This window comes from Haliotis cracherodii, unplaced genomic scaffold (genome assembly GCF_022045235.1).
Source record: "Haliotis cracherodii isolate W230 unplaced genomic scaffold, xgHalCrac1.p SCAF_1, whole genome shotgun sequence".
In the NCBI taxonomy this organism is placed as follows: Eukaryota; Metazoa; Mollusca; class Gastropoda; order Lepetellida; family Haliotidae; genus Haliotis; species Haliotis cracherodii.
The window spans coordinates 13,739,556-13,767,258 of record NW_027266264.1 but is presented as its reverse complement, the minus strand read 5'-3'; the positions used below and the strand labels follow the sequence as shown (position 1 = coordinate 13,767,258).

The following is a 27,703-nucleotide window of genomic DNA, read 5'->3' as shown; positions in this document are numbered from 1 at the left end:
TTACCACTTCGGTGAAACCCAGGAGCACGGGTATGGTGCTGACATACCTAGAAACATAATTGGGGTGAACCGGGATTCGAACCCACAATCATAGGTTTCTGGCGTGCCCAAGGGACGCAAGTTGCGTATGCTGCCTTGAAGAGTCGAACAAAATATAATAGAAACACCTTCATGTCAGGCACTGACCCAGTGCTAGAATCATCTCTGTGACAAAATTTAAAAGTTGTTAAATATCAACAATATGCAATACATTCAAACTGTTAAAAGTAATGTCCAACAAATAAGGCTACGTTACACTTTTAAACAAAAAACGTCACAATTATACATATCAAAATCATTACTTTGTCAACATTGCGTTAGAAAAATATATACTAGTCACTGAAGCGTACGTACATGTCCTTGCAAGACGCTGTACGGCAACAAATGGCACGCTCTCATTATTGTGAAATTTGTCATATACATGTTTGAATTGTAAGTGTCTGTAATAATATAATTGACATTTTTCGCAAATAAACTGCATGTATACATTGTTTGTTATATCAGAAGATACAATGACGCTTTCAACTACTTGACAGTGCATGTATTTCCCATTCAATTACCATACGTCCCACCGTCCAAACTTATGGCAGCAAAATACTTCAGGCGGCTAGAGAATAGAGCAATAACGGCAATCAATAATCCGTTCAACAGCTGACTTGTAGCTCCATTGGTAGACTCTGCAACAATGACACATGTAAGGCATATGAAAAAGACATCAATATGATACATATGTACATGTATATTATATTATGAAAAAAGGTATCGATATAATCCATATGTTAATCAAAAGCATATGAAAGCATGCATCGGTATGATATATATGTACACATATCTAAGGCACCAATATGATCTACATGCACAAGTATACATAGGAAGACATCAATATGATCTACATGCACATGCATATGTAAGAAAACATCAATATGATCTACATGCACATGTATATGTAAGAAAACATCAATACGATATACATGCACATGCATATGTAAGAAAACATCAATATGATCTACATGTACATGTATATGTAAGAAAACATCAATATGATCTACATGCACAAGTATACATAGGAAGACATCAATATGATCTACATGCACATACATATGTAAGAAAACATCAATATGATCTACATGCAAAAGTGTACATAAGAAGACATCAATATGATCTACATGCACATGTATATGTAAGAAAACATCAATATGGTCTACATGCACATGCATATGTAAGAAAACATCAATATGATATACATGCACATGCATATGTAAGAAAACATCAATATGATCTACATGCACATGTATATGTAAGAAAACATCAATATGATATACATGCACATGTATATGTAAGAAAACATCAATATGATATACATGCACATGTATATGTAAGAAAACATCAATATGATCTACATGCACATGTATATGTAAGAAAACATCAATATGATCTACATGCACATGCATATGTAAGAAAACATCAATATGATCTACATGCACATGCATATGTAAGAAAACATCAATATGATCTACATGCACATGTATATGTAAGAAAACATCAATATGATCTACATGTACATGCATATGTAAGAAAACATCAATATGATCTACATGCACATGTATATGTAAGAAAACATCAATATGATCTACATGCACATGCATATGTAAGAAAACATTAATATGATCTACATGCACATGCATATGTAAGAAAACATCAATTATATGATCTACATGCACATGTATATGTAAGAAAACATCAATATGATCTACATGTACATGCATATGAAAAAGGCATCGATGTGATATACATGTACAGTTATATGTTAAAATGCATCGATATAAATTCACGTTCTTCCAACTTTTTAATGCGGATCAAAAACGTAACTTGACTTGAATTTGAATGTCAAAGGCATTTTGTCATTTCTTTTAAGGTATTCAACGGCTTCAAACGTCCTCTTGAACACATTGACTTGAAGTGTCCGAGACTTTATATAATTAAAAACCTAAGTCCTTAGCAGCATATCGTGTAACATCCATTTATCCCTATCACGCATTTTTATCGCTAACAATTGTGTAGATTTCAGTGGGTTTTTTCAAGGATGCACATTGTTATTCATGCCATTGTTTGTTCCAATATAGATAACAACACCTTACAACAACTACACATACCACACATACATATTATATAAGTATGGTTGTACAACATGCCAGGGAACTACACCACCTATTATTCAGCCAATGGTCACTGAAGTGTACGTAGGTGTTCTTGCTTGCAAGACGATCAGCTGTCTCCCTCTTTATATTGTGGTGAAATGTCTCATACAAATGTTTGAATTCTGAGCGACTTTAAACATATAACTGATATGTTTCAAAATAGACTTAATAAATACCACATATTTTTACGTTAAACAAAAACAATAAGAATTTTGAAGACAGACTTCTTCATATACGTACCTGTAGTTGTTTTTGTAGGTGAAGTTGTGGGGGAACTACCATCCCCTACAGTGTACATGATCTTGAAGCCACGCCCTCTTGTGTTACCATCACTGTGGATAGCGATCTCGACCTCTAGACCAGAACTGACATAAGTGTTCTTATCGGTGCCACAGAAACGCCCAAGTTCTTTAGAACCGTCTGCAACTGTGAACAGTTAAACATGCAAAAAGAGTGAGTGCCTATGGTTTTACGCCGCTTTAAGCAACATTCCAGCAACATCACATATGGGGACACCAGGAATGGACTTTACATAGTTTACCCATATGGGGAATCGAACCCCGAGCCTTCTGCGTAACGAGCGAACACGTTATCCTCAAGGCTATCCCCCAAAAAGAACAATGTGAATAGTATATGTATGTAGGTTTAGCGAATAGTCAAATATCATATTTTGTGATGCACGAAATGCTTTGTGGAAAAGAATTTAAATTTGAAATTGAATAATTTGAAGCAGTTTTGACACGAGTTTGCTATGTGAATCTATGTCCTTTCCTTCTTGTATACATGGTGTGTCTGCTTGTACGAGTCCGGACTGATGCCGATTTATAGTGCTAGCTCACTGAGATACCATGCCGCAGTTTAACATGAATACCCCACTCAGACACAGTATACTGACTCCGAGCCGACCAGTCCTTGTTTTAGCCAGGAAGGATAACAACAAGTACCATCTTTTAACGTCTTTTGGTATGACGCGGCCGGGGATCGAAACCCGGACCTTCCGCTCTCCGAGCGGACACTCGACCTCTAGACCACGGAGGCGGTCTATCTCATCCTGGAAATACCGATATTTGTAAACATCACATGAACCATCATACATGTACATTGCTGTACCTTCGTTGTTAAGTTAATGACATTACCACCTACCGTCAATGACCTGTGCGTAGTCGTTTTTGCAGCCTGGCGAGCTTTCAATGTCCGCATCCTCCACAATTATTGTTATCCGTGTTCCATATACACCTCGTATTGTCCACGAACAGTCTAAGTTACTGGCAAAGAAAATATTCACAATCCTCAAATGTTGAACATAATTATTGCTTAACTAGTTCTTATCCGGCGTACAACTCTCCAACTACCAATTGTGTCGTAAAAGGAGACTATATTGTCGTAAGGACAACTAACGGGATCGGATGGTCAGGCTCGCTGACTTGGTTGATGCACGTCATCGTATCCCAATTGCGTGGATGGATGCTCATGATTTCAATCACTGGATTGCCTGGTCCAGACAGTTATTTACAGATCGCCGTCATATAGTTGGAATATTGCCGAGTGCGGCGTTAAACAACAAACAAACAAACATTAACTAGTTGTCTATGAAGTGTTCCTAGTCATTAGTGTTTACTGCCGATTTCAAGAACACCTGCTTTTGGCAGATTTTTGTGGTTAGATTTTGTCGCTTTTATTCAAACTAATATAACACATGCATGAAATTATTGAATGATTTCGATTACAATTGAATGTTGCTATCATCTAACGCAAGCAAGATAGGAAACACAGAATACGCTCCCTGGTATACATACAGTCAATCCGATTAGTCGGCTTTCCAACAATAATGATGGGACAATCCAACACTAATGATGGGAACCGATTAAATCAGCGCTATTTAGACACGTTAATCCGAGAGTCTCGCACTCCGAACACACCTAGTTTGCAACGAATTACCGAAATCACTTATTAATCAGTCTTTAAATTCTTATCCTTACTTAGTACTCCTACTTCTAAATGCCTATCAAAGAAGTCAGTCTCGTTAATCCGACACAGTGAACAGCATACTCTGTGGTCATATGCCCGCTCGAACACAGCCTGTGTTTTAATGCGAAAGTTTTGTTTTTGTTTGCTGTTTATTGCCGCACCCAGCAATATTCCGGCTATGTACGGCGTTCTGTAAATAATCGAGTCTAGACAAGACAATCCAGTGATTGACATCATGAGCATCGATCTACGCAATTGGGATATGAAGACATGCACCAACAAAGTCAGCGAGCCTGACCACCCGATACCGTCAGTCGCCTCTTACAAGAAGAATAGGTTGCTGAAGATCAATTCCACCCCGCATCTTCACGGGTCCTATATACCAGAAACGAACAATCTACATGTTTTAGTCTGGTTTGTCGGTAAATGGATATATTTAATAACTTTTTCTTATTTGGAATCTTAGCCGCCTCAGCTCGCTGTGCAGAGTTTCGTCCCCTGATCGTGGGTTCGAATCCTAGATTCAGCCGAATTCGTGGATTTCACCAAATGGTCATACGCCTAAGCCATGCATCGCTTCGGCCTTTCCTCCAACATCAAGCTGACACGCCGTGATATATATCTGGAATACTGTTGAAAGCGGCGTTAAATCCAACTCACTCACTCACTTACTTGGAGTAGAGTCCCGGGTAGCCTGGTGTTGTCAGGTATTTATCACGGGAGGACGCGGTGACAGTTCCATTGCAAGCGTTGGGTTCAAGTTCTGCACAGGATATTAATGTAGATGAAACATTATATCTCCTCCAGCCACCATCACTGAAGACGGGGCTGTCTTATTGGTTTCAATTTTTTTATCCCTTCAGAGCGACGCCTCGGTTCGGATGTTTGCATATTCATAAAGCAAGTGATATATTAAGTAAGTGACGTATCTTGGGGGATAAAACGACCAGTTTCTGTACCGAACATCGCACTGAAAGAGTGACTGAGCGAGTCTGGGTTTACGCCGCTTTTAGCAACATTCCAGCAATATCACGGTGGGGGACACCAGAAATGGGCTTCACACATTGTACCCATGTCGGGAATCGAACCTGGGTCTTCGGCGTGACGAGCGAATACTTTAACCACTAGGCTACCCGACCGCCCCGCAGTGAAAGAATGAGCAGGTAGACATCTGTAGACGAGCCTGTCTTTATTGATGATGTCTGATTGCCACTTAAAGATGTGAGATGAGGTGAAATGGGGTTTAACGTCGCGTCTTAGATTATTGCACTTACATTGCGTGTGCGTGTGCGGCTGTTTATACTAGTCCGGACTGATGCCGATTTATACTGAGATACCATGCCGTTGTTAAACATGAATACAGCACTCAGACACAGTATACTGACTCCGAGCCGACCAGTCCTTATTTTAGCCCCTTAATGCCGAGCGCCAGACAGGGTAACAACAACTAACATCTTTTAACGTCTTTTGGTATGACGCGGCCGGGGATCGAACCCTGGTCTTCCGCTCTCTGGGCAAACGCACTACCACTATACCACAGCAACTTAAAGACATATTCGTCATCATTCCGGCACTAGAATGCAACACGCATACGCACGCTCACATATACACACACACGTTAAGATTACAAATGCTAGAATAACTAATACTTTCATTAAATACGCATGATGACATCTTTGAGGAATTTCCCGACATGGGTACAATATGTAAAGCCCATTTTTTTGGTGTCCCCCGCCGTGATATTACCGGAATACTGCTAAAAACGGCGTAAAACCAAACTCACTGACTCACTCCTTGAGGAATGTCTGCTTTAAAGGAGTACCTGCGTACCTTGACGAACGCAGAGAAACTTCAAAAACATCACTGAGTCATTGTGCAGAAGAATATTCACGAAGACACTGGATAACAGATTGTCTCAAAAGTGACAATGTCGTTCACGACAATGAGACACACGAATGTAATACCTCTTGTCATATAATGCCCGTCTTGAACGTTTTGAAGATTAAGACACTCTTATTTTCACTTCTGTAACTTTAGAACCTCGTCGGAATTGCACGCGTGAATGAATCCCCCAAGATGAGGATGTTGTTTGTTTGTTGTTTAACGCCGCACTCCAGCAGCAATATTCCAGCTATATGACGGCGGTCTGTAAATAATCGAGTCTGGACCAGACAATCCAGTGATTGATATCATGAGCATCGATACACGCAATTGGGATCGATGACATGTATCAATCAAGTCAGCGAGCCTGACCACCCGATCCCGTTCGTCGCCTCTTACGACCTTTTACGGCAAGGATGGGTTGCTGAAGACCTATCTACCCCTATAAGGATGTAATGACCCAATTATTCAATATGTGTAACCACTGCGACAAATGCAATATCACTGAATTAGATTACACAATTACATTTGCAATCATTGTTCACCTGTGAATGTGAAGTATTCCAGCTGGAATCCTTCATCGACATATCTGCTGTCAGAAGAGAACTTGAGCGTAATGGAAGGACCAGTACTGTCAATCGTTTCTCCTCCCCCGGTACATTTAGTCTTCAGTAAAGGGTCATTCACAGTACTACCTGGTGTCAATAAATCATAGCCACATTAATTGCCATATTTTAATTGTTTATAAGCATTGTTTGTAACAAAGTTCTTAGGAAAGAATAAAATTATATCGATATATCAGGGTTTAGATATTAAGTAATATCTTATTATTGATGAAAATATTGCATGGGATTTCATAGTTGGTTTGTTTGTTGTTTTTTTTAACGCCGCACTCAACACTATTCCAGCTACATGACGGCAGTCTGTAAAATAATCGAGTCGGGACCAGACAATCCAGTGATTTACATCATGAGCATCGATCCACGCAATTGGGATCGATGGCATGCATCAACCAAGTCAGCGAGCCTGACCACCCGATCCCGTTAGTCGCCTTTTACGACAAGCATAGTCACCTTTTACGGCAAACATGGGTTGCTGAAGTCCTATTCTACCCCGGAATCTTCACGGTACTAAGCTTTCCTCCCTCATAAAGCTGACACGCCGTGATATGACTGGAATATTGTAAAAAGGCGTCAAAACACAACTCACTCACTCACACACTTTTTCAACATACCATCATAGAAAGCAACGTAGTCTTTGGCACAAGCGAGGCTGGTCTGCATACGGAACTGCAAAGTTTTAATTCGGACTAACCGAGTGGTGTTGGTAGCTGTGATGATCCAGATGTTTGTTTCGTCACTTGAATAAAACATAAAGACCGCATAATGATGCATGAACAAAGTGTGAGTGTGTCGCAAACAGATGTTCGTACGAGATCTTTGACAAAAGGAATGTACCAAACTTATCCATGCTTATCAGGAAGGTTTTAGTGCTGCTTATTAGATAATCAGTGTTAGCCGAGTGTGTTTTCAGTGCGAAAATATCATGAAAAGGAGTAGTGAGTGAGTGAGTATCGTTTTACACCGCTTTTAGCAATATTCCAGCAATATCACGGCGGGGGACACCAGAAATGGGCTTCACACATTGTACCCATGTCGGGAATCGAACCCGGGTCTTCGGCGTGACGAGTGAACGCTTTAACCACTAGGCTACCCGACAGCCCCCGTATAAGGAGTAAAAAAAGTGAGCCTTTGTTTACGACACCGAGACAAACAAGGCTAATTATCTCTGTATCATATTATATTCATAAAGTCACTCTTAAAGGTTTAAGACAATAGTTAACATATGTAACTTTAGAATCGAATAGGAATAACACGCGCGGTGAATCAATCACCACCATGAGCATCGATCCACGCAATTGGGACACGATGACATGCATCAACCAAGTCAGAAAGCCTAACCACACGATCCCGTTAGTCGCCTCTTTCGACAAGCAGAGTCACCTCTTACGGACAGCATGGATTGCTAAAGACCTATTCTACCCCGGATGTTCACGGGTCCATCTGATTATGACACAAAGATCAACGAGTTTGTTCATCGCATCGTTAAGGCTATCCGTTATCTCATAAGATAAAATACTGTCACACGTTGATTTAGATTTTGTGTCGTTTAACGATTGTCCCTCACCAGAAACAAAAACAATGATTTTCAGAATTTTAATCCCAAATATGACCGCTTCCGTGGTCTGGTCGATAGACTGTCTGCCGGAGAGCGGAAAGTCGGTGGTTCGATCCCCGGCCGCGTCACCCGTTAAAAACATTTGTTACCCTGCCTGTCCCTCGGCATTTAGGTGATAAAACAAGGACTGGTCGGCTCGGAGTCAGTAGACTGCGTTTGAGTGTGGTACCCATATTAAAATGCGGCATGGTATCTCAGTGGGCTACCACTATATAACCGGCATGATCCGGTCTTGTACGTGCAGCAACACACACACGCGTATGCACGTCGCCATATACATGCAATTATCTTGAACGCAACGTTAAATCCCATTTCCCCTCACCTCACTTCATCCCAAATAGCCCGTGAACATCCGGGGTAGAATAGGTAAAAGGCGACTATGCTTGTCGTAAGAGGCGACTAACAGGATCGGGCGGTCAGGCTCGCTGACTTGGTTGATGCATGTCATCGTATCCCAATTGCGTGGATCGATGCTCATGATGTCATTCACTGGATTGTCTGGTCCAGACTCGATTACTTACAGACAGCCGTCATATCGCTTGAATGTTGCTGAGTGCGGCGTTATACAACAAACAAACAAACATTCCAAATATACCGCTAAATGCTATCTTGGTATCGATATTTCCGGATGTTAGAGACAGTGCAGTCGTACTTAGTGTATGAGACTGGGAATCCAGGTGATGTTAAGTTCTTGCGGTTGCTGTCTGCTGTTAGTGGTGTTACTGTAGGTGGGCGCATTGTGATGACAGCGTTTCATGAAACAGCCCCAGTAGCTTGCATGATACACAGCCTAGCAGACACACAACTGTATTGTGATAATGGACTCCGCTTTCGGCAGAGATTATGGAAATACTTTCAATTTGCAGAAAGTTCAGTTCTAATAACTCGGAAAATAAAATAATTACGTGCCGCTTGTTTTACGTATTACTTCTTCTGTACATTTTTCGAATTCCAGTTACAAATACAAACTAAGCATTTTACAAATAACACCGCATTTTCAAAAGAAATATATGATAGTCTCAGACTGTTTAACTGTTTGTTAACATTACCTGCCACTTGGTAGTAGGCCAGCCGAAAACCTTTACCAACGCTCATGCCGTCTGTTTGAAATGTGACTGTTAGAGATGACCCTGTACTCTGTAGTGTGGGAGTCATCGAGTGGCAAATGTACTTCAGCAATGGACTGCTGGTCGTTGGCCCTGTTGATAAAGTGCAATTTATTTTACAATGACTTTGTGTGTTGCCTTTCGCTGTTGTAAATAGATGGCTACCGTCTGAATGCAAGACAGACGATAAAGGTTTACATCGAATGTTACTTACTGTGTTCGCGATTTCGTTTGTTTGTTGTTTAACGTCACACTCAGCAATATTCCGGCTATATGATGTCGGTCTGTAAATAATCGTGTTTTCACCAGACAATCCAGTGATTGACATCATGTGCATCGATCTACCCAGTTGGGATATTGTGATATGCTGCTTATGCATCAACCAAGGCAGCGAGTCTGACCACCCAATCCCGTCAGTCGCCTCTTTTGACAAGCATGGGTTGCTGGACACGAATTCTAACCCGGATCTTCACTTCGGTAATACTATCATGATACATCAACATGTAAAATAGTCACTTCAAATGCGGAACACAATATAGGTCCTCCAATTCAAGGAGCATTTTTATACATTTAAGTAGCAGACATATACAAGAATAAATACATCACTGTACAAATTCATCAACGTTATATTCAAAGAATCAATCCCAAAGATGATGATGTTCCTACCATCATACACGCTGATGTAATCTCTAACACAGGGTCCATCTCCAGTCATTTCCATGTCGGAAGTTAAGACCTCAATTCGGACAAGTGATGTCGCTGATTCAGCAGTAATAATCCATATATACTATTTGTTACTGAAACAAACAAAAAGAATTCATAGATAAATGATATATGTTAAGAGTTTGATGAAACAAACTTATTATAATGGAGCTGCAATAGATAAAACCAAACACGTGCCCGGCACTGCAGCTAACATTGATACGTAGTCAACAGTTGAAAGTTAAACGAAGACAGACAATTAACAAAGGTTGCCATCAGCATTGGTATTTAAATATTTTCTGCATAAATTATGAAGTCATAAGTATTTACAAATGCGAAACTAGTAATAAACACCCAACAATGATTCTAAATCTGCATGGACAATTCTATAACAATTACAAGATAAAACAGTTAAGGCATACCTAGACAAAGTTTCAACTTGGAGACTCATATAGGTCTAAGGAGAATACGTTTTCTGATGCCATACAAAGTTTCCAATTGTTACACAAAAGTTCACCAAAATCCTAATGTTTTGAACAAATTATGACATCATCACATGGAAAAACATACATGCCAGTTCAGCTACATCAGTTTTTCCAGGGAATTTAAATGTACATTTTTGTGAGAGCTTAAGACCAGTACATTTAATTTACATTTTGAACTGAACTTGCAAAGCATTAGCTGCAATATAGCTGCACGCGGCAGAATCAGGTGTCAGCATTGACAAATTGAGAAATTGAGAAATTTCAGCTTCATTTCTCCAATGGTTTCTAAGAAGATGATGTTTACAGAGCATAAGGAGTATTTTGAGAGAATCATGAGCATGGCAAAGACGCAAAGGCTACATTTTTGTCAATATTTACATTTAAATATCGCAAAGTACGAAACGTGTTTTCTAATAGCTAATAATACAACAAATTTGATACAATTTTGAAATGACTTTTCAATATGGATGATGATAGTCTTAAGCAAAATTGGTAGAAACACGTACACAGAGTTTCAGCTTCACTGGTCCAGTGGTTTCTGGGGAAACACGGTATTACATTCTGACAGAGTAGTTGCATGGTCAAAGTGCAAAGGTCAGATCAAGGCCAAATATAGCGAACTATCGTGATTCGCTGTGCCACACTACTAACTACAAATTACGACATTTCAGTACATTTTGAACACAAATGACTGAGTAATGGCCCTCAATAGTTATTTTAAATATGGCATCCATGGCGGCCATATAGAAAATCCCATTCGAACTAAAACAAATTGGGGTGACATCACTGGTGTGAACAAGCAATTGAAATTGTATTTTACATTATCTGAAGTTTATGAAATTCCACACCGTAATTAGGAGTTAACCGTACTTGTAATACTGGGTAGGGTAGCCGGGGGACGTGAGGTACTTCCGAGTCGACGTTGCTGTAAGAGCAGTAGCTGCTGGAGCCTGTGTTGTGAAGTAGGAATCTGTAGATGAACAGTAACGCACTGATGGCATGGGACAGAATAAAGCAACCAATTACAAACAGTTTTACAATTAGATCATAAAATATTTCAACAAGCTTGTTGAGCTTTCGTGTGCAGTTGAATGTGTGAACACCGGACCATTTTGAGACATTGCCTGGATTTCGTTACTTAGTAATGTTTCAGAAGAAGGAAAAGACAAAGAAACATTACAAGTTAAAATGAGGCTCTTGAAAAAACTAGAACTAGAATCATAAAAAAATTAAAATGAACATAGAACTTCGTGAATTAACTAAAGGTTAAATCCTTTGTGACACATGGATGAAGCATCCCATCTGATGCTGATGTTTCGTGTTACTTACCATCATGGTCTACGATCATGTACTTCAGTCGAAACCCAGACCCAGAACCAACAGCATTTGTTTTGAAGACAACTTTCATGGAGGAGCCACGCGTTATCAAGGTGCCATTATGGACGCCACATAATGGTCCTAACGGTTCATTGGCATTATCAGCTGCAAAAATGAATGAATAAATGAGGTTCACGCTACTTCGTGCAGTATTGCTGTTATATAACGGTGTGACAGATTAATATGAAAATCCCAAAAGTGATTCATATATTAAACATATACCAGTTTGATGATTGTGACGATCCAGAGAACGGATATCACAATCGGAGTAAATCTGTGATTCGAACCCACGATCATCGGATCCTCGAAGACTAAATAAGGCAACACTGAACAGATAATCATTGCGCCCTCAACCACCGCACCACTCGTGTCACACCCTTCCTCTAATAATTACATAATATATGCACTGAAACCCGTGTCACGGAGACATGCTCCAGAGACCAGGATGTCATTAAACAAGAATAAAGTAGTAATAAAAACGTGGTAATAGGTTCACAGGTTTATTATTATCAGCAAGTTATAGAGTTGAGTTGAGTTGTGTTTAACGCCGCTTTTAACAGTATTCCAGTCATATCACGGCGTGTCAGCTTAATGTGGGAGGAAAGCCCGAAGTGATGCAGGTCTCAGACGTTTACCACGTGAAACCCACGAGCACGGGTATGGTGCTGACAAACCTAGAAACATAATCGGGGCGAACCGGGATTCGAACCCACAATCATAGGTTTGTGGCGTGCCCAAGGGACGCAACTCTGCACAGCGAATCGCGGCGCCTCAGACGACTGGGCCACCCGTGCTCCCAGCAAGTTATAGAGATGGCCATAGATGGCATTATAAAAGGATAAAAAAAACAACACTGCCAACGATCACTGATTGATTGAACCAGAACAAATATACAAGCTGATTAGCTGAGCAACTGTTTAACAGTAACACAAAGAGTGCAGCTAAATCAACACTTTGACAAGATAATTGACAAGATTCACAGACAATAAACAATTCGGCTGCGAACAATCAATACCTGAGAGTTGACTCTAATGAGCGAAAAAACCCGGCTGGGTTAAATAGGGGGAATATTATGTCTCTCTGGCAATATAATTGACGAAAACGCCCGAATATAAAACTAGTCATATAGACTATTAAAGTCACTGTAAAGACCGAGCAAGGAAATTCTTAACTTTCCAAACATTTTGTTTGTTTTTTGTTTTTTAACGCCGCACTCAGCAATATTCCAGCTATATGACGGCAGTCTGTAAAATAATCGAGTCTGGACCAGGCAAACTAGTGATTGACATCATGAGCATCGATCCACGCAATTGGGATCGATGACATGTATCAACCAAGTCTGAGAGCCTGACCACCCGATCCTGTTAGTCGCCTCTTACAAGCATAGTCGCCTTTTACGGCAAGCATGGGTTGCTGAAGGCCTATTCTACCCCGGAATCTTCACGGGTCCTTTCCAAACATACAAGGTGCTTGATCTACAGGGTGTCTAGACTCACCTTCAGTAAATAGGTACTTTAGCAAAAAGAGTAACTTGACTCCCAACCGTAAATAAGTACTTGACCTAAACTAGGCAATCGCGGGAAAGTTGGTTATCCACGGATTACTAGAAAAACGGAGTATGAAAAAAACCTAGGTTATACGCTTAGATCAATATAACTGGAGTAAGTTAGTACCAGATTAAAACAACCTCGTAATTACTACGAATGACCACCCAGTAGCATGACGACCCGTAAACGGTCTAGGATCCCTGCCGGTGAAGACACATGATTTCGCCAAGGGTAATGAACGTGTGCGCGGACCTCGGAGAGAACAACCCTTCCTGGTCAGCCGTGGGAATGCAACATCCTGGTGACGTAACCAAAGTGTGTTTCCTAACATAGGGAAAACACGAATAGCAAACTAACTACAAAACCAATACGGAAGGCGTAAGAACAAACATAAACCGCTTAACATAATCTATCCAACGGTACAACTATGTAGAATTATCGAGGTGGCAAAATTGACCATAAATACATGAGAGATATCTACATAAGAATACGTTTGCATACATAAACGAGATAACATATATAAAATACATACATGATATAAGTATGCGATTAAACCACTAGAGAATAACATTTCCGGGTCACTGATACTCTGACAGGAAAGTCAACGGAGTACGGTGACCACCGGACTTTGCCGAATGGTGCCGGAAGCCGGAATGTAAGAGATAGGAAAAATGGACACTAGACAGTGACTAGACTGGTTTGACAACTCGGTGACACCCGCAAACCCAGAAGATGTAAAATGAATTAATGGATGCAGGGACATTCAAATAGAGCTAAGATAACTGGTTGTTAATATTTCCTAGTATTGAGGACCGCCTCCGTGGTCTAGTGATAGAGCGTCCGCCCGGAGAGCGGAAGCTCCGGGGTTCGATCCCCGACCGCGTCATACCAAAAGACGTGATTAGATGGTACTTGTTGTTACCCTGTCTGGCGCTCGGCATTAAGGGGCTAAAACAAGGACTGGTCGGCTCGGAGTCAGTATACTGTGTCTGAGTGGGGTATTCGTGTTAAACTGCAGCATGGTATCTCAGTGAGCTAGCACTATAAATCAGCATCAGTCCGGACTAGTACAAGCAGCCACACAAACACACACACGTACATGCAGGTCGCTATATAAGTGCATTCTTGGACGCGACGTTAAACCCCATTTCACCTCTCCTCACCTAGTATTGAGATATGTTTCTACATGTATGTCGTTTGTGATTCGCGTTTGAAAAAGAAGTCTATCCAATGAAAACGCGCAACATTGATCTATCCTAATCTTGTTACCTTCATAAACCGTTTCAATAATCTTACATTTCAGAAAAACACCTTGCGAATTAAAAATATTTTAACTTACTGTCGTACAGTTGGACAAAATCGTTCGCACAGTCAGTGTTTTCGTCAAAGGCGTTATAAATTATATTCATGGCAATATGGCGCGGGGCATCTGTTTCCAGGACCCAGGCACAATTCAAGTTACTGCAAAAGTCAAAACAGTTTAAATTAATTAACAACAATTGCAAGAAATATAATCTATTAAGGTTGTAATTCAGATTACATGTTGGCAAACGCGTTTCTATAAATATGTTGGTATAATTGATAAACAAAGTAATATATCAAGGGCGCAATAGCAGCATAGATGCACCCGTCTTTAACTGTCTACATGACGAGTAATGCAGCGTAATTAATTATAAATGGTCATATTTAAAGGCATAATGTCAGCATTAACAGAGACGGTGCAACGTTCATGTCTCATTTCTGATAAGAAACAAACTTTATCCACAATTTCAGTCAAACTGATGAAGATAATTTCCTTTCCTAGAAGTGCTTTGGCAATATTTCAGCCATAATGTGACTTGAACAAGTCATACAATATTTATAAAAACTGTCGTCGAAGGACAGTATAATAACCAGCAATATATCACAGAGACTTAAAACTAGCTGTAGAACATTAAAAAATATCTGATTTTTGGGTACGACACGATATAATAATGAGGCTATACCAGGGACCGAGGGGACTTACGGTACTTCTGCTACCTGCATGGTTCCCTAGCAGGATTTACACCTTTCCCAAGTTACTGGCGATTGTTGCACGTTTAGCCAGAGGTTAAAACAAATAAATATTCTACGACTAAAACACTGGTAGATATAAATATACTTTGAAAGAGGTGGTCTAACATACCCTCTCGGGGGAACAATAGTTTTACACTACTTCAACCCCCGTCGAAGGCATAGCCACGCTTCAGAAAGAATACTTTATTACATGTAAGGTTTGATCAATATCCCGAATTGCTATGGTAGAGAATATGTTCAGGGTATTTTTAAACATATGATATTGGTATAAAAATGCCATCGATAGTCTCGGATGACGTCAACATTACCCAAGTACTGGTCATGGTTGTCGTGGTTAATTCGTAAACAATTAACATGCCTATAACGTAGATTTTTAATATTCGGGGATATTAGGCTTAAGTCATATATTGGATAAGTCTGGAATCATCTCATACGTTAAGATAATAGATTACCTGTAGTAGTTGCTGACCGCCTCCGTGGTCTAGTGGTACAGCGTCCGCCCGGAGAGCGTAAGGTTAATGGTTCGATCCCCGGCCGCGTCATACCAAAAGACGTTAAAAGATGGTACTTGTTATTACCCTGTCTGGCGCTCGGCATTAAGGGGCTAAAACAAGGACTGGTCGGCTCGGCTCGGAGTCAGTATACTGTGTCTGAGTGGGGTATTCACGTTAAACTGCGGCATGGTATCTCAGTGAGCTAGCACTATTAATCGGCATCAGTCCGGACTAGTACAAGCAGCCACACACACACAGACACATATGTGCATGCACGGCGCTATATAAGTGCAATAATCTTTAACGCGACGTTAAACCCTATTTCACCTCACCTGTAGTAGTTGCTGGGGTAGCCAGGAGACAGGATGTACGTTGCATAGTCATCTCTTTGTTTCACCGTCGAGTCGCACATACGATCTGGGTGGAGAAAAAAATATGTTATTGAAAGATGTTTATATCGATGATTTGATATCGTTCAATAGCCATGAAATAGCCAATTCCCTTCCAATGATTTGCCCACCTGAACTAGAAATAAAGGAATCCACCTTATCTGTTATATAGTTAGATCTATTCCTAAAGATTCAGAGTTAGAAACTACTCTCCACAAGACTATATGACAAGAGAGATGACTTCAACTTTCCCTTAATGTCGAGCAATATTCCTGCACCTCCAGCCCTTGGTGTCTACATTTCACAACTCTTGAGGTACAACCGAGCATGCTCTTTCTACAACGATTTCAAAGTGCGTCATACGACTCTTGCCCAGAAGGTGTTTGATCGAGGTTGCAATATTCAAGGCCTCAGAAATGCTTTCCAAAGTTTTATGGTTTTATGGTTTTACTACCATACCAAGAGAAAGCACCATCATTGACTTATGGGCTTTCTTAATCCTTCTTCTTCTTCGACTGCTTGTAAAATATGATATCCCACACCACATCTGGTTAATATAATTATATTATATTTTCTGTTAAATATTTGAAGAGAGTGAGTGAGTGAGTGAGATGGCTTGAACGATATTTGAATAAAGTCTCTATTTGAAATGGCCACAGCGCTCCAGTTTGACAAAAGCCCGTGTTGTTTAACGCCGCACTCAGCAATATTCCGCTGTATGACGGCGGTCTGTAAATAATCGAGTCTGGACCAGACAATCCAATGATTGATACTATGAGCAACGACCACGCGGTCAGGGTACATGAACGTTGACACGCGACCAACCCGATCCATTCAATTGCCTCGCACGACAAGCATAGGTTTTTCTGTTGTAACAGTTGTTTTAAAAAAACACCAAAACCTTACGGGCGAATTTATTATCAAAGAGGACGTCACGCAAAACAGTGAAGTGACTAGACACTCATACATTTCCCTGACACTAACAGTCATATATTCCTATCTAACTGAGCTGATTTCTTCTGCGTTGCAAAACACTGGAACAAAACACCAGTTAACGCCTTCACAGCAGTTTTTGTTTGTTTGTAATTTAACACCACACCCAGCAGTATTCCTGCGACGGTCTGTAAATAATCGAGTCTGGACCAGTCAATGACAAGCATAAATTACGAGGGACCAATTCTTACCCGGATTCCTCAAGGGTCCCTAAATTAGACTCGAAGAGAGGGATTTGGCGTATTCTTAATTACCCACTTCAAGGTCTGGAAAAATTGGCAAATGGCGCATGTAACGCGGGAGGGCGGCGAGTGGCCAGCGGGCTGCAGAGAGTAGTTGGTCTATTGAATCTTGAGGACAGATAGTTACAATTACAAACGAAGACAATGCCGAGTGTAAGCAGCTGAAAAACCCAATCAATAATAATCACAATATTTGCTCCTAAAACTGACCTAATATCAGCCAACCTCGCTTCACAACACGGGACAAGGTATGCCTAGATCAAGGCATAACACTGCAGGCAAAAATACAAAACATTCTGCAACCTAAAGGAAGCCTTGGGCATCACCTACTTCAAATCACATGCGACATGTGATTGGCCGTTAACATTTGTACAAGGCGAGCAAAAAGCAAGATTTTCGTCTATTTAATGCATGAAAAACTCGACGCTTTTTCGGACACTTTCTGGACGCTAACCAATTAATTGATTTTAATGAATATTCCGTCGTTTGTCAGTACAATGCCCATATTGAAAGCCCCGACGTTTTCGTGTTTGCAGTGACGCTAAAACTAGACGACCAGTCAGATTGCACTGCGCTGGCAGGATTCACACAAGCAGCGATATCACCAGGACTCGTCTCAACGTGTGGGTGCCTTCACAAATGCAGACGGAACATAAGCGTTTTTCTCCCCTGTTTAAGTATTCAGGAAAAGATATTTTCCAGCTTAGAAAACATTTCAAACAATCGTTTGATTCATTTAACTACAACGAGAGCTCGCTCGAATGAGGTCGCGACTTTGAATGTAGTTCTATGCCAAACTCGCTCCCAGACGAGGTATTCTGGCGGGATCTTAATTTCAAACTAACGAAGGGGGCACGGGTGGCCCAGTCGTCTGAGGCGCCGCGATTTGCTGTGCAGAGTTGCGTCCCTTAGGCACACCAGAAATCTATGATTGTTGGTTCGAATCCCGGTTCGCCCCGATTATGTTTCTAGGTTTGTCAGCACCATACCCGTGCTCGTGGGTTTCACCAAAGTGGTAAACGTCTGAGACCTGCATCAGTTCGGGCTTTCCTCCCACATTAAGCTCACACGCCGTGATATGACTGGAATAATGTGAAAAGCGGCGTTAAACCCAACTCACTCACTCACTCAAACTAACGAAGGAACGTAATTTTGTGCGACATCAGTGATAAGAGAGATGGAGAGATGGATCTGGGTAGCCTAGAATTTAAAGAGTTCAATCGTCCCTGATGCTCCTCTCTGCATGACTATAATGTGTGAAGCCAATGCTTGCAGTTCACTGACCCTGCTAGAGGCGTGAAGTGAGTGAGTGAGTATGGTTTTACGCCGCGTTTAGCAATATTCCAGCAATACCACGGCGGGGGACACCAGAAATGGGCTTCACACATTGTACCCATGTCGGGAATCGATCCCGGGTCGTCGGCGTGACGAGCGAACGCTTTAACCACTAGGCTAGCCGAGGCGTAGAACCCGTCTCACTCACTCACTATATATTGAGCCGTCCTCCCATACTAACGGACGATATTTCGACAGGTCGTTGTATAAGCTCTACTCAGAATCATACGGCAATGAATGTCAATAATAATAAACGTAAATATGAGTGTCTTATCGCTCATCTGATCAAGTCTGTTGAGAGGACATCGAAGTAAACTTCAATATGAGCATGGCCGTTTGAATCGATGACAGTCTATCCACTGTGATGTAGTATGATAATGCACATGTACGGAGAAACCCCCATAACCAGGACCCTGTTAGAACGGAATACCCGCTATCCGGACGAAAACTGTAAGAGGCGACCAACGGGATCGGGAGGTCAGGCTCGCTGACTTGGTTGAGGCATGTCATTTTATCCCAATTACGTAGATCGATGTTCATGATTTCATTCACTGGATTGTCTGGTCCAGACTCGATTATTATCATTCGATTATCGTGTGCGTTAAACAACTAACAGTTGGGAACGTCTGTAACTTAAGCGATATTATAACACTTATTTAACACTCCTGAGGCGCACGCTATGAAAATGAGGTTAAAGATTACATTTAGAGATAAGTTAAATCCACTGACATATTTATGCATAAATATACTTACTGTTAACAGTTCTATAACGAATAGTAAAGATGTCAGCTGTGAAAGCTCTCAAGTGCGCTCGTGCACTCACAAGCGCCTTGTTTCCCGAACTCCGGAACACCGTCGGGCTGGAGCCGCACGCGTGAGCTAACAGCTCAGATTCTGTGAATAAAAGATGAACAATTTTACATAACTCCATGTCGGCTTAAAGTGGGAGGAAAGACCAAATGACGCAGGGTAAGGAACCAATTCCAACCAAAACTCTAAGGTCTCCGGTACTTAAAGGGGGCACGGATGGCCCAGTCGTCTTAGGCGCCGCAATTCGCTGTTCAGAATTGCGTCCCTTGGGCACGCCAGAAACTTATGCTTGTAGGTTCGAATCCCTGTTCGCCCGATAATTTTTCTAGGTTTGTCAGCATCAGCAAGACCTGCATCACTTCGGGCTTTCCTCCCACGTTTAAGCTGATACTCCGCAATATCACTAGAATACTGTTAAAAAGCGGCGTTAAACTCACTCACTCACTCCGGTTCTTAAACTACATGTAGCTTCCTGAATGAAGAATTTAGTTTGGATATTAAGGCTACTCATATGTGTGAAATGGACTTCACGATGTAACACACACAAAACGGAAATTTATCGGTAGAACGTTGAGGCTTTCTCTCAAAGAAATAAATGGTTCAGTTGTATATGCTGCAGATACGTATTTTTCCTTAACTTAGTACAACATGATCATAAAAACATAAAACAGACTACTATGTTTGGTGCAGTGGAATCTGTCTAAGCCGGTTTGAGAGGGGCCATGACAGGTCTTGATTCATCAGGCATCAGCCTTCAACATACAATTAACCGCTTGATCTCACCTCCAAGGGGCCAATGCCTTGAAATGCCAAATAGGGCTCATTCAAACGAGATATGTAATAGATACAATTAAATCCAAGCATATATTCCCATATAAGTGTAGTTACATGCATGTACATACATATACGAGCGGTGGCGTAGTCTGGTGGTTAAAGCACTTGGTCGTCTTGCTGACCGGGTTCGATTCCTTACATGGGTGTAATTACTACAGCCGATTCGTGTTTTCCTCATCGTGATGTGACAGATTATGAGTACAGTAAAGTGCGTTTATAAACACGCTTATAACGAATTGACGGATATAACGGCCACCTAGCCTGCTGTATGTGCTTATAACGAACTACGGTTAGAACAAACTGTAATTGGTGGTCCCTTTATAACCGTAGTTTTCTGAACTTCCAAGTATCTATAGATATTGATCTATAGTCTTAATCCATAATATACGAAAGCTCTTTACCGAATTAAGCAACTGGAATGTGTGAAATGTTATTCCGGATTTGGGAGCGTCAGTTAGAAATCAATTCGGCACGTCACCCTCTGCCTTGGATAGAGATTACATTTTGACAAATTCATTGATGGAGGGTCTTATCGATGGTACATATACAGCTGGAAAATGGTTAAGCACCACTCCTTTTTTATATATTGGAAACTTATCTACAGATACATAAATCTCTATCAAAATAAAATACCACCGGTAACTTATGGACAGAACGCTGTATGGACTTGATCATATTACATAATGCGAAGAAACAGAGCCGTAATTGAAAAGGTAGTCAAATAACTGTTGCTATGGTATAGTTACGAAATGCGTAATTACTTAAACGATTTCAATTTCCGATTTTAGCGTGGAAAATACACTATCGTTATCGGGTAGTATGTTTTTGAGGTTTCAATAATAGGTCAAAATATCTTACCGGTAGCAGTCTGTCCGTTATAGAAGGACAGTCTGTCTGCCCAGCAACCCTTGCTTTCAAGAAGGGAAAACAGGTCCATCTCCATGACGATTGCGACATCACTGTTTTCGGCGGAAATAACCCAGTCACACATGAGATAGCTGGAAATACCATATTGTACATATGAATTCAAATATTTTTCTTTTCAAATATTGTATTTGTTGAATTACTCAGCATTACTGTTATTGTTATTGTTATGATCGTGCACATCATAGCACATAAATACAAATGTTTGACTCCAACCGGCTGAATGGTGCACTGTCCACACTGTGCACAATGGAGGCCATAGCGAGTGAGTGGGTCAGGTTTTACGCCGCATCAAACGGTGTTTAAGTTACATGTATATCATGGCTTGTCAGCTTCATGTGCACATAAGAGGAAAGCCTGAAGTGATGCAGGTTTAAGACTTTTAACTCGTGAGTGAAACCGGCGAGCAGGGTTATGTTGCTGACAAAACTGGGCGCATAGTCATGGCAAACTGGGATTCGAACCCACGACCATAGGTTTCTTGCACGCTTAAGGGACGCAACTCTGCACAGCGAATCCCCCCGCATACAGATTTTACAACATGACGGCTGATTTTCAACTATTTTGAAGGTAAATAGAAATTAGGAATATCATTTCGTAAGGAACAACGTTTAGATAAAGGTCAAAACTTGCACCAGATCGCCGTGAGTGTGCCTCCACATTCAGTTACAACTGGAACAAAACATGTCATGATATAAATGTTAATCACTGTGTCGCCGTAAGAAATATTATTGGTTCATATGTTTCAAATGTCTAAGTGTGTCTCTGGTTTGTTTATTTGTTGTTTAATGCCGCACTCAGCAATATTCCCGCTATATGACGGCGGTCTGTAAATAATCGAATCTGGACCAGACAATCCAGTGATTGAAATCATGAGCATCGATCCACGCAATTGGGATCGATGACATGTATTAACCAAGTCAGCGAGCCTGACCACCCGACCCCGTTAGTCGCCTTTTACGACAATCGTGGTCGCCTGTGTTTCTTGTAATAACGTGACTACCGCGAAGGGCATCGTTTAGATTACTTCATAAGGAGCCCCAACGTTTCGGCCACAAATACAACAGCAAAAGTAGTTTAAACAGAAAGTAATTCAATAATAATGAACGTAAAACCACCAAGATGCTATTTTTGCCTGGTTAGTAAAGCGATGAGCAAGGTTCTTAATGGCGAACAAAACGAAGTGTGTCTCTTACCTTTTGCACTGTAATATCTGAGTCTAAATCCTTTCTTGTTGATAAGGCTGTTTGTCTTGAATTCCACATACACAGATGTTCCATTGCTTATAAACTGTTCATTTCCGGTACCACAGAAGGTTGTAAGAACAGCACTAGAACCACTGCTGCCTAAAAATAACCAAATAATTGCATAATTTTCCCCACGCTAAAAAATAAAATAACAAACACAGTGGTCTGAACTTGACATTGTATATTTGGGACATAGGAGAAATCTAAATATTATTATAATGTCAAATACTTTAGACCAAGGGGGGCATAAAATCATGGAACTATATCTAGTTTGACCAGAAATTATTGAGAATGTTTCACACTATTTCGGCCATCAATAATTACCATATCAAGGTAGGGTGGGGAACTTCTTCTGACTTGATTCAAGGGAGACAAATCCGCGTGTTATATTTATAAAGTCTGACAGGGATGTCTCCTTTTGGTAAACAAGCCGGCAGGAACTAGAATAGCACAGGTCATAACGGAGAGAACAGACATTCCACTGTCATCTGCGTACGCGTTTCAAAAATTATTGAGAGTGGAGATAGAATAAAGCACAAACAGGGAGCAGGTAGGACAAATAAATTCACTGTTGATGACAGAAGGCGACTTGGTATATTGGCGTCTAACAACGCATGATAATAGACAAATTTGATAATGACATGTTTTATAGAGGAATAGTTCATGTTTCTAAAGAGATAATAAGAACGCATTTGCATGGAATGGATTGCAGAAATTACGAGAAATTCCATCACCACTCCTAAAACCTGAAAAGCAAGAACGACGTTTGAACTGGTGTTTGAAGCATTATACATTTCATATGTCACAATGTAATGTTCTCAGATGAAAGTGCAGTGTAGCTATAATCAAACTGATTAGAAATGTGGACCAAAGGTGCAGAAAGACCAATGTACCAGCGTCCAAAGAACAGTCCTAAATTTCATGTGTTGGGTGGGTTCTGTGTTCGGTGCCACGCCGTTATGCGTATTTGAAGGTAACATGGCAAGCGCAGTGTACAGTGATATTCTACTGGGACACCTCCTTCCATTAGTCCAAGTTGTGTATGATGACGGATGTGTATTCCATAAACACAATAACCCAAAACAGAGCGAAGCATTCTCAGGAATGGATTGAAGAGCAAGATGTTCCACTCCTTGAATAGTTCGGACTTGAACACAATTGAAAATATTTGCGGAATCATGAAGGTACATATCAATCAAACAAATTTAAAAATACATGTGATCTGAAGGCAGAGATGGTTAGATATTAGGACAGTATGACTCATGATTTTCTAACTTCCTTGACAGGCATTATACACGGAATCATGTATTAGGAAAAGAGGAAAAGAGGTGGTCTGACAAAATATTGTCGTGAACAGTTTACTGTTTTGTAGCTTTAGGTTAGCATTGTTATCTCTTGGCCTATGACTTAATAAATGAAACAATTACAATGTTCTTATTCTCAATAGCTTCTGGTCAAACTAATAGTGCATATGTTTAAGCCACATAATCGTCTGTACATAATCGATTCCTGACTGGGCACACCAGTAACTGATAGCATGATCAATCTACCACGTCTTCGGAGAACGATGACACACAATTTATCAGGCACACACAATACAATATATTTCTCTTCAGGAGAAGACCAACATTATTCGGGGAACCCGTAGTGCGTGTACACTGTTTAAGGTCACGGGGTACAGACACGTTTGCTTTTTGCATATACTGTTTCCAGGTCTCACGTTTTGGCAAGACCAAAGGAATAGGGCTATGATTTTGCAGTTGTTCAAAATTTGAAGAGCAGCCCTTGAACCTCTTTTTACATAAAAACTGTTTATATCATGTTTCGTAAATTTGACAATGACTTATAAATGACCTCGCATAAGAACACATATTTTCAAAAAACTGTGTTAATGTTTATGTGCTGATATTGTACAAGGTATCTGAACTACTGTACCGTGGCGCTACTTGTAGCACATTGAGTATATGTAATGACTGTCTTACCGTCATAAATTGTCAAACTGTCAGCATTGCAGTTGGATGACCCCACTTCAATGTCAACATCCATGATAGATACAACGACGTGTTCTCCCGACCTGGCTGTCTCTATCGTCCACCAACAATTCGTATTGCTGCAACGGAAAGACGGCCACGACACGGTAATTTACTCCTGAATAATCAATCAGTGAATGTGTGTGGCGCATGGTCCTATATACTGCACATGGTTCAGAAATCAGGCGAAGTTAAGCAACGCTGTTCACGGAGAGAAGGTGGAGTGTAGGTTGGGTGAAATGTTTGGCAGCTTGACTCCTGAGAGATTCTAGGGCTTCGGTAGAGCCTCACACTCAACCACATGCTAGATGTTGTGTATTCTAAGGCAAGAGCCTGTGTTTGAAATATGCCTCAGTCGTATCAATATATCAAATAGTGGTGATACCAGTTGTTCGAAAAGGTGAACGTAACTTGCGCGACCTGTGGCACCCGTCACAAACACATGCAAAGGCCATTCAATTTCTATGAATAGAATTTCTGTTCCTATCCCCTATTGCTTCTCTTTCTACCATAAAAGGCTTACACAATGAAACGTGTATATAACGGAGGACTATGCTTGTTTCACAACTTGTGCCCCAGACTTGAAATGTTCTCCAGGACGTGGAGCACAGGTCCCCTTTAAAAGGACAATGTACTCAATGTATAGTGTCTGAGATGTCAAATGACTCAGAAATAGAAGTGATTGATTTACAGTATCAGTATATGAAGTATATGCTGTATGGCTATACATTCTAAGGCGTTGAAAGAAAGTGAGAAATAAAGATTGTTGCTGATCGATCAATCGTTGTTATGTTTAAAAACATATATTCAATCGAGAAATGTATTGCTATAAAAAAGGATGACAAAAGTAACTTTAACAAAAAATGGTCACCTTTATCCTCAGCATTTGATTCATAGCTCTCTGTTGATACATGATATGTTTGAGTCGGACTGTGTGTTGCAACCGTTTTGGTTTGAAATAGGACAATGTTTGTTTCTAACCCTTTAATTTTCTAAAAAGTGTATTGTGCCATTCAATCCGAAATATGTCTTTGACGGAATACTGTATTAATCTACAACTCTGGGAACAATAAAAATGTTTAAATTTAAAAAAAATTAAATCGTTGTCACCTTCCATAACCAGTTGGATATCCAGCAGATTCAAGATACTTCTCGTACATGTTTGCCTGAAGAGTCCCATTACAAGCCCCTGGTGGAGAAAACACATTTAAGTCAAAATAATCACCCACCAGACCAACAGGATCTTCAAAAAAGACCTGAGATATATATGTTTGTAAGATACTGATATATACTGCCAGGTAAAGAAAGTGTACACTTGAGAACTGAATTTGTATCGTAGACATTTTGACGGGGTATATGTTTTATAAGGGCGTCTTTATATGTTTATACATTCCCTGAGTTAAGTAAATAGCTATCACAATATTCACAGTGCAGTCAATACGAATCAGATAACAGCACCCGAACCCGTTAGTCGCCTTTTACGACAAGCATAGTCGCCTTTTACGGCATGCATGGGTTGCTGAAGACCTATTCACCATCAAACATGAGTGTATACTTTGTTTTGCCTGATGGTTTATATGAAATACACGGAATATCATCTACTTTATTTGTCGAGGTTATTTATTCATAAACCTCCCTGTGGTCGAACACCCGGTACAAATTTGAGTGAAATATTTACAGCTCAGGTGAAACAATACCACAGACGTAATGGATCTATGTTCTTCCAGAAATCTTTCCCAAACTATCATAAGTATTTGTTTTATTTGTAGTTTACAAATGCTCAGTTCATTTGAAATACTAACAAAATGTGCGTGTATGCGCGCGTGTGTGTTTGGGAGAAGAACCTCCAAGCCCCACCCTTCACCTACATGACTGACCTAAAATATGCATGTTTGGACACTGCGTGCGATCAGATGGAGCACATTTTGTTGCTGATGCAGTACTGTAAGGGAAGGATATATTTTAGGGGGTGGTTGGTTGGGTGGTTGGGTGGTTAATTAATGCGATAATCAGGGAAGAGTCGCCGAATTGTCTTGGTGGTTCACACACACACACACACACACACACACACACACACACACACACACACACACACACACACACACACACACACAAACATATATAATTACATATATGACCCCCAACCAACACGCCCCTTTAATAACTGACTGGTCCCTAAAGTAAAAAGCTTATGGAGGCGTGCACCTGTACAGTTTATATGAAATCGTGTAATCTGCATGATGTCCATCGCTAGAGTCAAGACTCGATTATTTACAGACGGTCGTCGAACAGCTACCAGGGATAATAACTGAGTTTAAATAGACGAAGAAAACGTGCAATCTGCTTCGAATGTGAATGGTGGAGTTTTGCAGTGTATAGTTCGTGTGCTTCACCTGTGCTTTACGACACACCGTGAACAGGTTCCAGTACTTTTTTCGGGATCGACAGTACGTTCATATCCCGTTAAAGTACTGTCACTCGTCCTCTAATTCTACAGAAGAAAGTTCTCCTTTTTGACTTGAGTCACATCCAGGTAGTTCTGGCTTACTCGGTTCCCGAGCTCTCTTCACTGTGTAGAGTATTGTAATGATAAGGACACGTCAACACGAACACCAACTAACTATAGACATTCAAGTGAACGTACCGGCGTCGTGAATCCCCCACAGCACCAGAACAAGCAACACTGAGAGACACTGCCTGTTAAACACTCCACCCAACATCTTAGTAAGTCTGCCCATGGTGTACATCCATGTTAAACACAGTGAGAACGGGTTGTCATCGAAGAGGGTTTTGAAAGCCTTGCGAAAGA

The 27,703-nt window shown here is 40.7% G+C and overlaps 1 pseudogene; it reads right to left on the bottom strand.

Moving 5' to 3' along the window:
- Positions 1–125: 125 nt before the first annotated feature.
- LOC139454242 (cubilin-like) lies at positions 126–27,703 on the bottom strand (annotated as a pseudogene).